Source organism: Ipomoea nil, unplaced genomic scaffold (genome assembly GCF_001879475.1).
Source record: "Ipomoea nil cultivar Tokyo-kokei standard unplaced genomic scaffold, Asagao_1.1 scaffold2167, whole genome shotgun sequence".
NCBI lineage: Eukaryota > Viridiplantae > Streptophyta > Magnoliopsida > Solanales > Convolvulaceae > Ipomoea > Ipomoea nil.
The window spans coordinates 235,015-247,079 of record NW_017618595.1 but is presented as its reverse complement, the minus strand read 5'-3'; the positions used below and the strand labels follow the sequence as shown (position 1 = coordinate 247,079).

Here is a 12,065-nt window from a genome sequence, read left to right as displayed (position 1 = left end):
CCCGATGTTCTTTTGTGGAACTATTTGAGTGTCTTCTTGATGTTTTGTATGTCTAGAACTATATGGTAGGAATCCATGTAGGTTTTGGTGTCGTGAATCGTGCTAAGTGTTCAACATTGTGTTTCGTTGAACAGTGATGAGTCTCGTGTGTTCTTCGGAACTACCTTTGGTTTACCCGTTTGATAAGCATGCTAGTTCGGTGTTTAAATGCTAGCGTGTGTTTTGTTCGTACCTTCCGATTGGTTGATGATAACTTGTGTTATTCATCGTTGATGTTGTTGGGATGTGACCCATTCCTTGATTGAGTATGGTTCATGTATTCGTTGTGATCCGTTAATTGATTCCTGTTGTGGTGTGATGTGTGCGTGGCTTTACCTGGATTGCACGATTAGTGGTATGGGACACTAGTCACCAAGGTATTGCAGCGGTCCTCGTGGTAGCCGTGACGTGATTATGGAGTTGTGACCTTTGTATAAGGTTCACGTGATTCTTGGGTGGCATGTGTTGCCGTGTGTGTGTACGGTACCCTCGTGTACTATGAAATCGGTGGTCTCGTTGGTGGTCGTTGGTGGGGGACGACGGTCCCAGGAGGGAAAACGTTGGACTTGGTTGTACAGGGGTCCTGGAGGTAATGGTTGGAAGAAGAAATAAGGTTGGGGGTAGCCATAAGGCTGGAACCGGGCATAAGGAAGGCATATCAACTCGTGATGGGTGATGTCACGAGAGCTTGTGTAGCCGTTGTTGTGAGTTCTCTTCTTGTGACGTGTGTATTCACAAGGGCATGTGTTGCCATCGGTCTTGTCTTTATCCTTTGTGTTGTGGTTTCGGGATGTGTTCCCGTATCCTTGTTGAGAGAGTGTTGAGTCTTGTGTTGACTATTCCTCTTGGTTTTTGACTTATATATATATATATTCCGTTTCGAAAATGGTTTTACAAACTTATATCTTACCTATGTATGTTATTTCACAAGTATTGGTGGGTTACCAGCATTATTCGCTGACCGCGCGTCGTCCCATGTTTTATTGTGTTCTTTCAGGTGATGTCTAGATGAGTGCGCGGTCTAGTGCTTGCTAGTATAGCTTCTCCCTCTTTGTTTTGTGGCCTGTGTGCCAGTTTAGATGTAGCACTTTGAGGCTATGGCTTTAGATGTAAACATTGCAGATGTTGCCATAGCGTTCATCCTTTTGGTGAACGTGGCATAATACTCCATGTTTTGGACTATGTTTATCTAGTTATCTTTCAGTCTTCCGTTGTGTTTGTTGTTTAGCTCAGTTATCTGCATGTTTAAGGCTTTTAAATAGCTTGTTTTTAGGGGGTTACATATATATCTTAAGGTCAGTGGGAGCAAATTTATATTTTTGATTCTGTATGTCGATGACATTTTGCTTGCTACTAGTGATCTTGGTTTAATGCATGAGACCAAGCAATTTCTTTCTAAGAACTTTGAAATAAAAGATCACAATGAGTGTTAGGATTGTCTCAGAAAGCATATATCAACAAAGTTCTAGAAAGATTTAGAATGTGGAGTTTGTGGCATGTTTTGTGGCCACAAATCATGGATTATGGTTGCGGAATTTTATTTCGGGACATGGAATTGTCGACAGTATTGCCAAGCCACTGAAAATTTATTGTGACAATGCCGTAGCAATCTTCTTTTCTAAAAAAATGACAAGTGTACAAGTGGTGCTAAACGTACTGATTTGAAGTATCTTGCCGTTAAAGAAGATGTTCGGGAACGAAGAGTATCAATTAAACACATTAGCACTAGATTAATGATTGCAGACCCATTAACTAAAGCATTGCCACCAAAGGTAGTTCGTTAGCATGTTGAAAGAATGGCCGTTATTGGGAACTGCTAACATTATGTTAAGGTTGTGTTTTCATATATTTGATACTTAGAGCTCAATATAGTTTCGTTTCTGTATTAAGTATCCTGTTTAGTTTATGAAGTATATATACATGAATGTTTTATGTTAAACAAGATTTTTCTTTGACAAAGACATTATCGTGGACCATCATGAAAAAGTTCATTATGAATCATATTGAGTTTGGAATTAATATTGTGATACATATAAGGGACTACGTTAAATTAGTGACGTATTACCGCCACGATACTTATTAATTTCTAACTTAACGATGACTTATGTTCTGATCAATATAATGAAGAATTAGCTCATACTATACATATTATGTAATACAAGTTCATTATTAAAATTATGATTTATGAGTCAAGTGGGAGAATGTTAGAATAATATTAATTATTATTATTATTCTATGGTTCATTATAATTTATTGTGGCTCATAATTAAATATCTATTTATAATTTAATAATGAACCACAATAAATTATAATGAACCATAGAATAATAATAATAATTAATATTATTCTAACATATATAACCTGATTTATATACATACGGTAATCTATTATATATATATATATATATATATATATATATATATATATATATATCACGAGTTAAGAAAGTGAATCAATTTTAAGGTAATTGTAAACTACACGTACAAGCTAAACTTTATATTTTTTTCTCATTTATGTTAATAAACTAAGCTAGCGCTGTATTCGAAGAAACTGAGGGTGTTTTTGGTTGACAAGTTTAGCTCTAAGAAATGAGTATCAAACTCATTGGTATTATTTGGTTGGTAGGTTTTTAGAACACTATTATGTGTTTCAAATACCTCTATAATTAAAAAACTCATACTTAAATAAAATAAGGGTATCATCACTTTTCATTCTCTTGTTCCTTCTCATCCCTTTGATTAGTGTTTATAGATTTTTATTTTTATTTTTTGTTCATATTGGTGATTTGGATGTCTCTACATTAGAATCAATTATATTGATTTTGTGTTATATTTTTAAAATCTTTATTCCAATTATTGGATCATACATAACCAAACAACATTATTGATAATCATTCACATTTCACCCTACTACCAAAAATGCAAAATACTTTCACTAAAACTCATTACCATTACCAAGTATTTAATGCACATTCCCATTCCGATTCCCATGTGCCAACCAAACACACCCTGAATGTTTTTGTTACACAAATTTAATATTTGTACGTGCATAGAACACAAAATTAAAAATTATTTGTTGAAACACGATATATATGTTAAAGGATATCTGTGGTTGACACCTTTTGTTTCTGATTAGCTCTAGTTATACTCTTGTTGAATAGCATTGTTAGACGGGTTGTTACAACATCCTTCTCACTATCTGCTATCTTTACTCTCTTGTATGCTATTTAAAGCTAATTGTTTACGCCACTAAAGTCAGTCATGCAAATTCATAATCTATTATGGTATCACGAGCTTAGTTGATATATGTATAAAAATAGCTTAGAACGAAAACACAGAAATTGCATAACTTGAGACAAGAAAACGAAACACACAACATGTTGACACATATATATATGTAATAACAACCAAATCCAAACAACATGCATGCATGTTTGGATTATATTATTTGGGGGGGACATTTATTTATTTAGATATATATATATATAACAGTGATGGAATTGAAGTTGAAGCAAGCAATGTTGGTTATTAGCAGCAAGGCTTGTTGCAGGTGCAGATGGGGTTGTAGGAACCGGTGCAGCTCCCATTGGAAAACCCCTCAGACTTGCAAACTGTATTGCAGTTGCCGTTGGCAAAAATACATACCCCTTTGAACGTTTGGCTCCGCGACGAGCACATTCTCGGACCCGCGGCCATTATTCCCATCCCTGCATGCACAATTAGATCGAGTATTTGGAGAAGATCGAGTTTCCAGATGAATAGTCAAGTATTTTCAAATGTATTTAGACCGTATCCCATATATACCATGTTAAAAAGAAGATAATATATATATATATATATATATATATATATATGAATTGGAGAAAGAGAGAGAGAGCAAACCAGAGGCCATGAAGAGCATCACCAAGAGTGAGACAGTTGCAAACAAACGAACTGAAGAAGAAGCAGCCATCGTATATATGTAGTTGAGAACAAAAGAGGGTTGAAATGGGAATGCTGTGACTATATCATTAGTAAGTGAAGTATTTATAAGTGACAATTTTGAGAATGGACCATGTTGACATCACTTATACCTCATGATGTGGCGTCATTAATCCATACAAAAAAAAGTTGTTAGGTTTATTTAGACTATTGACTTGTAACAACGAGGTTACAAAGTTGTTCCTCTCAATAGAAGTAACATATTAACTTTCTTGATTTGACTTGATCAACAATGAAAAACTTAAACGGATTTACTTCATAGTGATTCTTTGCTGACTAATTAGATTACAAAGTATGATTTTCTTCTTGTACACTCTAAACTAGTAACTGTGAGTTTTTGGTTATTAAAAAAATTTGTTATATGTAATTTCAAGGCCTGATATATAATTTTTTCCACATCTGTATTGATTAGTTTCGAGTATAGAAAATAATAATAATAATAATAATAATAATAATAATAATAAACGAGTATATGGTCCATCCTTTTTAAAAATTAGGTAATGTGAAATTGTCAACCTTTGTTTTTAGTTCATTTTGGTAATTAACATTCATAAAAATTACAATCCCTTTACATCAAAATATGTTTTAAACAAAACACTTCATCGGCTTTTTGTATAGTACCAAACCATCACTGTTATTACTCGATTGTTATTTAGTTAGGAATTCTTAACTTTGTTTTTGAATTTTGTTTACAATAAATTTGTATTTATTTAATATATGAATATGTCTATTGTGGAATGAGGCACTTCGATGACGGTCATGGGGGACTAATTCACAAATTATATCATGGATCAGGGTCTATCTTGTAATGTAGACCATGATTCAAAAATAACTTTCAAATTTTGTATCTGTAATTGACACATTCTGTACCTGTAGTTGATAATTTGTGTACAGGTTAACAGTAGGTACAAAATGTGTTAACGGAAGGTAAAGAATTTTTGTATCAAGATTCACACTATTATATGAACCCCGGTCCATGGTATTACAATTACGACCAATCTAGGTTGGGTAAATTGGGACTAATTAATTAATGACCTAACCTAGGTCCTTTTTTAAGGGAAGCCTAACTTCGTTATAACTAGTTTTGAGAAAATAATAACATTATCTTGTACTAATTGAATTTTATTATTTTTTATTGTTCTTTTCTTTTAGCTTTATAATTTTATTTCTCATTGATCATTTATTTAATCTAAAAACATAATAAGTGTGAACAAAAGTTATACCCCTCATTTATGTCCGTTTTTACCGTTAAGTTTTTTTGTACATTATGCTATAAAAGTTGTACATTAAAATTTTTTGGACAAACATACCCCTACCGTTATAACTTCCGTTATCTTTTTCACTATTGTTACCATGCACATGCATCCACCATATATTTTCTTATCTTCTTCATTAATAATAATATATACACATTATATATTTGAGTTATATGTCAATTATTACCTAAAATATAAATATCAAATTTATAAAAATGATTTACATTATTATTATTATTATTTAGAATAATTTAAATATCTAAAATCTAAATAAATTTAAAATTTTAATATAATGTACTAATATTGGGCACCTATTTTTTTGCGCATCGCGCATAAAAAAATACTAGTCGCATAATACATGATAATTTACTATGTGTTGTATAAGTTTAAATTAATAGTATAAATTAGTGTGAAATAGTCTTTTGAACTAAGATCTTGTTTGACAATTACCGGTTATGGTTAGAATCAATTATATTGATTTTGTGTTATATTTTTAAAATCTTTATTCCAATTATTGGATCATACATAACCAAACAACATTATTGATAATCATTCACATTTCACCCTACTGCCAAAAATGCAAAATACTTTCACTAAAACTCATTACCATTACCAAGTATTTAATGCACATTCCCATTCCGATTCCCATGTGCCAACCAAACACACCCTGAATGTTTTTGTTACACAAATTTAATATTTGTACGTGCATAGAACACAAAATTAAAAATTATTTGTTGAAACACGAAATATATGTTAAAGGATATCTGTGGTTGACACCTTTTGTTTCTGATTAGCTCTAGTTATACTCTTGTTGAATAGCATTGTTAGACGGGTTGTTACAACATCCTTCTCACTATCTGCTATCTTTACTCTCTTGTATGCTATTTAAAGCTAATTGTTTACGCCATTAAAGTCAGTCATGCAAATTCATAATCTATTATGGTATCACGAGCCTAGTTGATATATGTATAAAAATAGCTTAGAACGAAAACACAGAAATTGCATAACTTGAGACAAGAAAACGAAACACACAACATGTTGACACATATATATATGTAACAACCAAATCCAAACAACATGCATGCATGTTTGGATTATATTATTTGGGGGGGACATTTATTTATTTAGATATATATATATATATATATATATATATATATATATATATATATATATATATATATATTTATGCTTTTGATCTTGTTTGACAATTACCGGTTATGGTTAGCTCTTAGCGAATTATATTAACATATAATAATGGTACTATCTTTACTGATTGTTCCCGGATTGTTCCCGGACTAAAGGTTCGAAAGTGGCTGAAGGCCAATGGATTGTTCCTGAGCTAAGGGTCAAAAGTGGCTAAGGCCAAATTGATACACTTCTTGGGCTGCAGTCCAAATATGGGCCTCGGTACTATGACCCACCGTACCTGAACGCGCCAGGACGGTGTGTAGGGCCAATAAGCCGAGGAAGGCTGTAGTCCACCGACCTGAGTAATTAGGCGGTGTGTAAGGCTACGGCTGGCTGCGATCCACCGAATGGTGGGACAGCGGTGTGTAGGGCCATAGTCTCCGAGGATCTTCGTCCACCGACTGAGTATAGCTCAGAGGTAAGCCGGGCTTGATCCGCTATGGTCCACCGACTGTGCGCATCGACGGTGTGTAGGGTCGTAAGTCCCCACTTGTAAAGGGGATCACGGTCCACCGACTGGGTGCGTCAACGGTGTGTCGGATCGTGGTCCGACGTTGAGTTCGTCAGCTGTTCTCAAAGGGTTGGTTGCGATCAACTCCCCTCATACCACGGTACTGAGGTAAGGTGTTGCGGGGCCGTGTTAATGCTATAGGCATTAACCCTCATGTTCGGGGCATGCGATTGGTCCCGTGGCGCCATCAATGATTATGTGATATGAATGATGCTTGAATGATGATGTGTTTGAATTGAAAAGTAATCTGTGACCTTAAGATGCATATTCCTTATGATGTTAACTCTACTTAACTGATTATCCTTGATTAATGTGCTTGTCCCCATTTTGCTTTGTCTATTCCTGGTTTTAAAGCTAGAGTCTCTTAAGTATATATCTTCCTGCTTCAAAATGATTTTCGTATATCTATATATATTTACCTGTATTGTATTTCAACGCGTTGGAGTGGGTTACCAGCATATCTCGTTGAACAGATATATTTGGCTTTCAGGCACAGATGAGTAAACACCGGAGCGTGCTAGAGATTTGAAGCGTAGAGCTAGTTTCCTTTTTCGTCCTGCGTGCCGTGCTTATGTACTGACATTACTTTGAGGATTTTAGTTAGTTTGCCTGTGCACCTGAGTTCTCTAGCTCAGGTGTGGCATAGCACCCCGTACTCTTATGTTTACTTTCGGAATTTAATGAGGATTTACCTTTATCATATAAGATTTAAAAGTTTCAAAATTTCTGGGTGTTACAGTTGGTATTAGAGCCTAAGTTCGACCCTAAGACAATGCCTTTAAGATAAGACTTTAAGACATTAGGCTTGAACTTTAGAATGATAAGCTTAAACTTCAGATGTTTAGGAACTTAGGATATAGGGATCTTAGGACGCGCAGTGAGATCGTAAGTTCATCACTTTTTCTCACATACTTGTTCTTCATCCTTTATGCTTGCCCTAAAAGTTGAGACATCCTTGCATACTATTACCTGCCTTGTTGCATATCACTGTTTGATTACTGACAATTTACTTTGACATACTAAAACTTGATAAACTGTCAAATTTTGTTTAAATACCATACTTGTTTATTTGCCTGAACATGAAAGCTGGTTTATGTTCCTAATTGACTTGTTTATAGACCAAGTAAGGAATTAATTGCATATTGTTGTTTAACTATTTGATCAAACGTGTGTTATTTGGATATTTGTTATTTGATAAGTATTTTGGAAATTGTAATTGGTAATTGTATTCGGCATATAATAGCTCAATCATCCTAATCATAATTGACCGATTACTTTGACAATTAACTTACTAATAGCACGACAAGTACTTACATAAGTTTGCATGGAGGAAAATTGTGGGAACGTAACTTTAATTAAAAAGGGGGAGGATGGGGTGTGTGATCCTTATGATATCTCGTTGAATGTCTCCCGTGTTCCTTGTTAGTATCATAATATGATTCCTTAAGATTTTCCACGCATTTAAGTCCCTTTTATTGTTCATATGAGTATAGAATTGTTTGGGCTTAAATCTGTGCATCCTCGGGACTTTTCCGAAGTGATTCTTTCTTCACCGTCACATTCCAGTGGGGCCTTGGCAGGAGGTCGACCGCCCACCACGTGCCCACTGCCACGTCCCAGTGGGGACTTGACAGGCGGTCGACCGCCCACTGGTACGGTATGTTTTCTTAACTTCTCATTTTATTGATCCATTGTGCATTTGTGTGTCTTCTTTGATACTTCTTTTGTGTCTAACATGTAAATAACAATCTAATGCTTGAACATAAAAGTCGAATTATCTATCTAATTAATTCGTTTATAAATTACATAGAGAATATAGGGACTAATTCTATTTCTAGAAATCTAAATCCTCGGACACCTTGCACATTAAGATTTGACCCGAAAGACAATCCGAGTGAAACCGGGAGAAACCCGAGGAACCTAAACCAAGTGGTCATCTAGAAATTATCCTTGGGAAAATATATTGCGTCCCCAAGACAATCTTAAAACTATCCCACTAGACCTTGGTCCATGTTGCATAATAGACCCCAAGCTTCCAATAGCTTGTTTAGAACCCTTGACCTCTAAGATAAGGACCCCCTAAAACAAACCCTTATACATAAATAGGTATAGCACTAATACTCTAAATATATTCCCCCAAACTTCTATTATAATATATATATACACGTTCCTAAGGTGTGTAGTAAATCCCAATTACATTTGTATGCTACACTTCCACGCAAATTATTATTATTATTATTATTATTATTATTATTATTATTATTATTATTATTATTACACCCCAACCCTAATCACCTTGCCTAATCCTTCCATGGTTGCGTCACATACGGTACGTCCTTATATGCTTATATATATATATATATATATATATATATATATAATATATATATATATATATATATATATTATATATATATATATATATATATATGTAAACTTGTGAGCCTATAGAACATCCTCCCTTATTCATATGTATTCATACAAATTGTTACAGTCATATTATATACAATAATATCCCTAGCCCCAAACCATACACATGTACCCTAGCTATAATAATCTTAAATGCATCTATGAGTTTGCACTTAGCATATCCTAATCCTGAAGTATCATTCCATGCAAATTACATCACTCTTATATATATATACATACACATACCCTGAGATAGCCCTAATGCTGTTTTTCCCCCCTCGCATGACCCCCCCTGTTACCACTCCTACCTACCCTAAATAATTACAAAAACTTTAGCCTCACCATCGGGTCATCAATTAATTTATGAATTAGCAATCAAGGGTCTCCAATTCAAAGTTGTTTAGGTATTCAGGAATTCTAGAGGTAAGAGTTATGCCTACCTCAAAACTATTTACCACTGAGATAAAACTAATTTCCCTAAGTACTTGCGTGATCAAATTCTATCAAGGTTCCTCAAGATAAACATTTTTGCATTTGAAAACTTATGCTATTTTACTCGTAATTATTAAGGAATATTTGTGTGCGAATTACTTGCTACAATTATACGTGGAATGAAATTTATATTTTCATATGTAATGCACATAGCTCGCATGTTCATGTCAAAACGCACACTTGCACGCATTCATGTATATATACAAAGCATGTTAGACAAAACTATATGTAACACCCCGTGTTATGACACCTAAATTAGAACTAATCTAATTATCCCCCACCCCGAAAAGGGAATTAAAATCCATTAAATGACTAAAGAGGGGTCCACTATGGAGCATGGGCCCTGAGCCCTAAAACCAAACCCCTAGTCCCATAGGAATTAGAATTAACAAGCCCATACCACCTAGACCCTAATTAGGACTCTTAGGTATATAAATAGGGACATAGGAGACACCTAGATCTAACACCACAAATAATCTCTCACCACACAAGAAGTTCCAAGAATCCCCTTAGGAGAAATCAAGAATGGAGAAATCTTAAAGAAAGACCCTTCATAGCCAAGGAAATTAATTAAGGCTAAGAGGTAACCCATGTCTCAACAAAACCTATTTTCTTCGCTATAATCTCCTTCCTTGGCCTCCTTCTATATATGTGTGTCTTGAGTAATTCCTCCATGTTAATTGTGATATATTCTTGATGATTGATAGGATGATTTGTGTGTATTCTTGATATTCTTGATGGTCTTGATGATGAAAAGATATTCATGATGTTGATATAATGATTCTTGACAAATCTGGATATTTCTTGATGTTAAAGATAAAATTGGGATTTTGATGATTCGGGAGGGATTAGAGCCATAGGATGAATTGGGAATTTGTGTTATAATGTTCTTGAATTATATTTGGGGGGAAATTCACATGTTCGGGTGTTGTTTATATTTAGAAGTCGTGATAGGATGAGTTATATGTGATTTATGCTTTTGATCCGTTAATTGACTACGTGGTGTCGTTAATTGCATTTAAAAGTGTCTAAGCATGGTTTCGGGTTCCACAAAGGATCCCGGGACGAAATATTGATGAATGAGTCAGTGGGGGGTAGGTGGGGGTAGGGGTACCCACCACCTACCCGCTGCCCGAAGATCACCGCCGGGCAGCGGACAGGCGTCCGCCCGCCAGCAACCCGCTGCCGGGCAGCCGGCCGCCCGCCGGTAACCCGCTGCCGGGCAGTGATCTCTGGCGGGTAGCCGGCCGGTGATCCCTCACCCACCGACTACCCGCTGGTTCGGGACTCCTCCCAGGTCTCCGGCTTCCCCGTTTGATGTCCCCCATTCCCCGTGGCGTCCCAACGGACCCCGTTTATCGTGCCTGAGTCTAATTTGATGTTTCGGGCACCGTTCGTAGGATAAGTGAAACTTAGGAATTGCATGTTAGTTGAATTGGTAGCCCGTTGACCTAGGTGGAAGTGATATGAACCCCTTAGGAATATTCTTAGTATGTGAATGATCACACGTAAGCTTATTTATATGTCTCCCCCTTCCCAATGTGCTATTATGTGTTATAATGTGTTATGTGATGCATGATTCCCCAATTTGGTTGCGATCGAATTGGCTATACGGGCAGTTGGATGGGTTGAGAACCATACCAACTGTTAACCAGGCCGGTTGCGATCGGTCAGGTATATAAATATTATATAGGACTGCGGTCCACTGTTTGGCTAATTATGAGTTGCGGTTCATTCTCCTAGCTTCGGTCAGTGATTCACTTCTTGGGCTGCGGTCCACATGGGCCTCGGTGCTATGACCCACCGGACCTGAACGCGCCAGGACGGTGTGTAGGGCCAATAAGCCGAGGAAGGCTGTAGTCCACCGATCCGAGTAATCGGGGCGGTGTGTAGGGTTACGGCTGGCTGCGACCCACCGAGCGATGGGACGACGGTGTGTAGGGCCATAGTCTCCGAGGATCTTCGCCCACCGACTGAGTATAGCTCCGCGGTGTGTCGGGCTTGATCCGCTATGGTCCACCGGTGTACCCATCGGCGGTGTGTAGGGTCGTAAGTGCCCCCTTGAAAAGGGGATCGCGGTCCACCGACTGGGTGCGTCAGCGGTATGTAGGATCGTGGTCCGACGTTGAGTTCGTCAACGGTTCTCAAAGGGTTGGTTGCGATCAACTCCCCTCGTACCGCGGTACT

At 36.5% G+C, this 12,065-nt stretch overlaps 1 long non-coding RNA gene across 1 annotated transcript; it reads right to left on the bottom strand.

Moving 5' to 3' along the window:
- Positions 1 to 3,364: 3,364 nt before the first annotated feature.
- On the bottom strand, positions 3,365 to 4,038 carry LOC109150031. Its single transcript, XR_002049071.1, has 2 exons — positions 3,921 to 4,038; positions 3,365 to 3,745 (listed from the first exon to the last, which is right to left on the bottom strand). It is a non-coding gene; the product is annotated as an uncharacterized LOC109150031 (long non-coding RNA).
- Between the last annotated feature and the right edge of the window lie 8,027 nt (positions 4,039 to 12,065).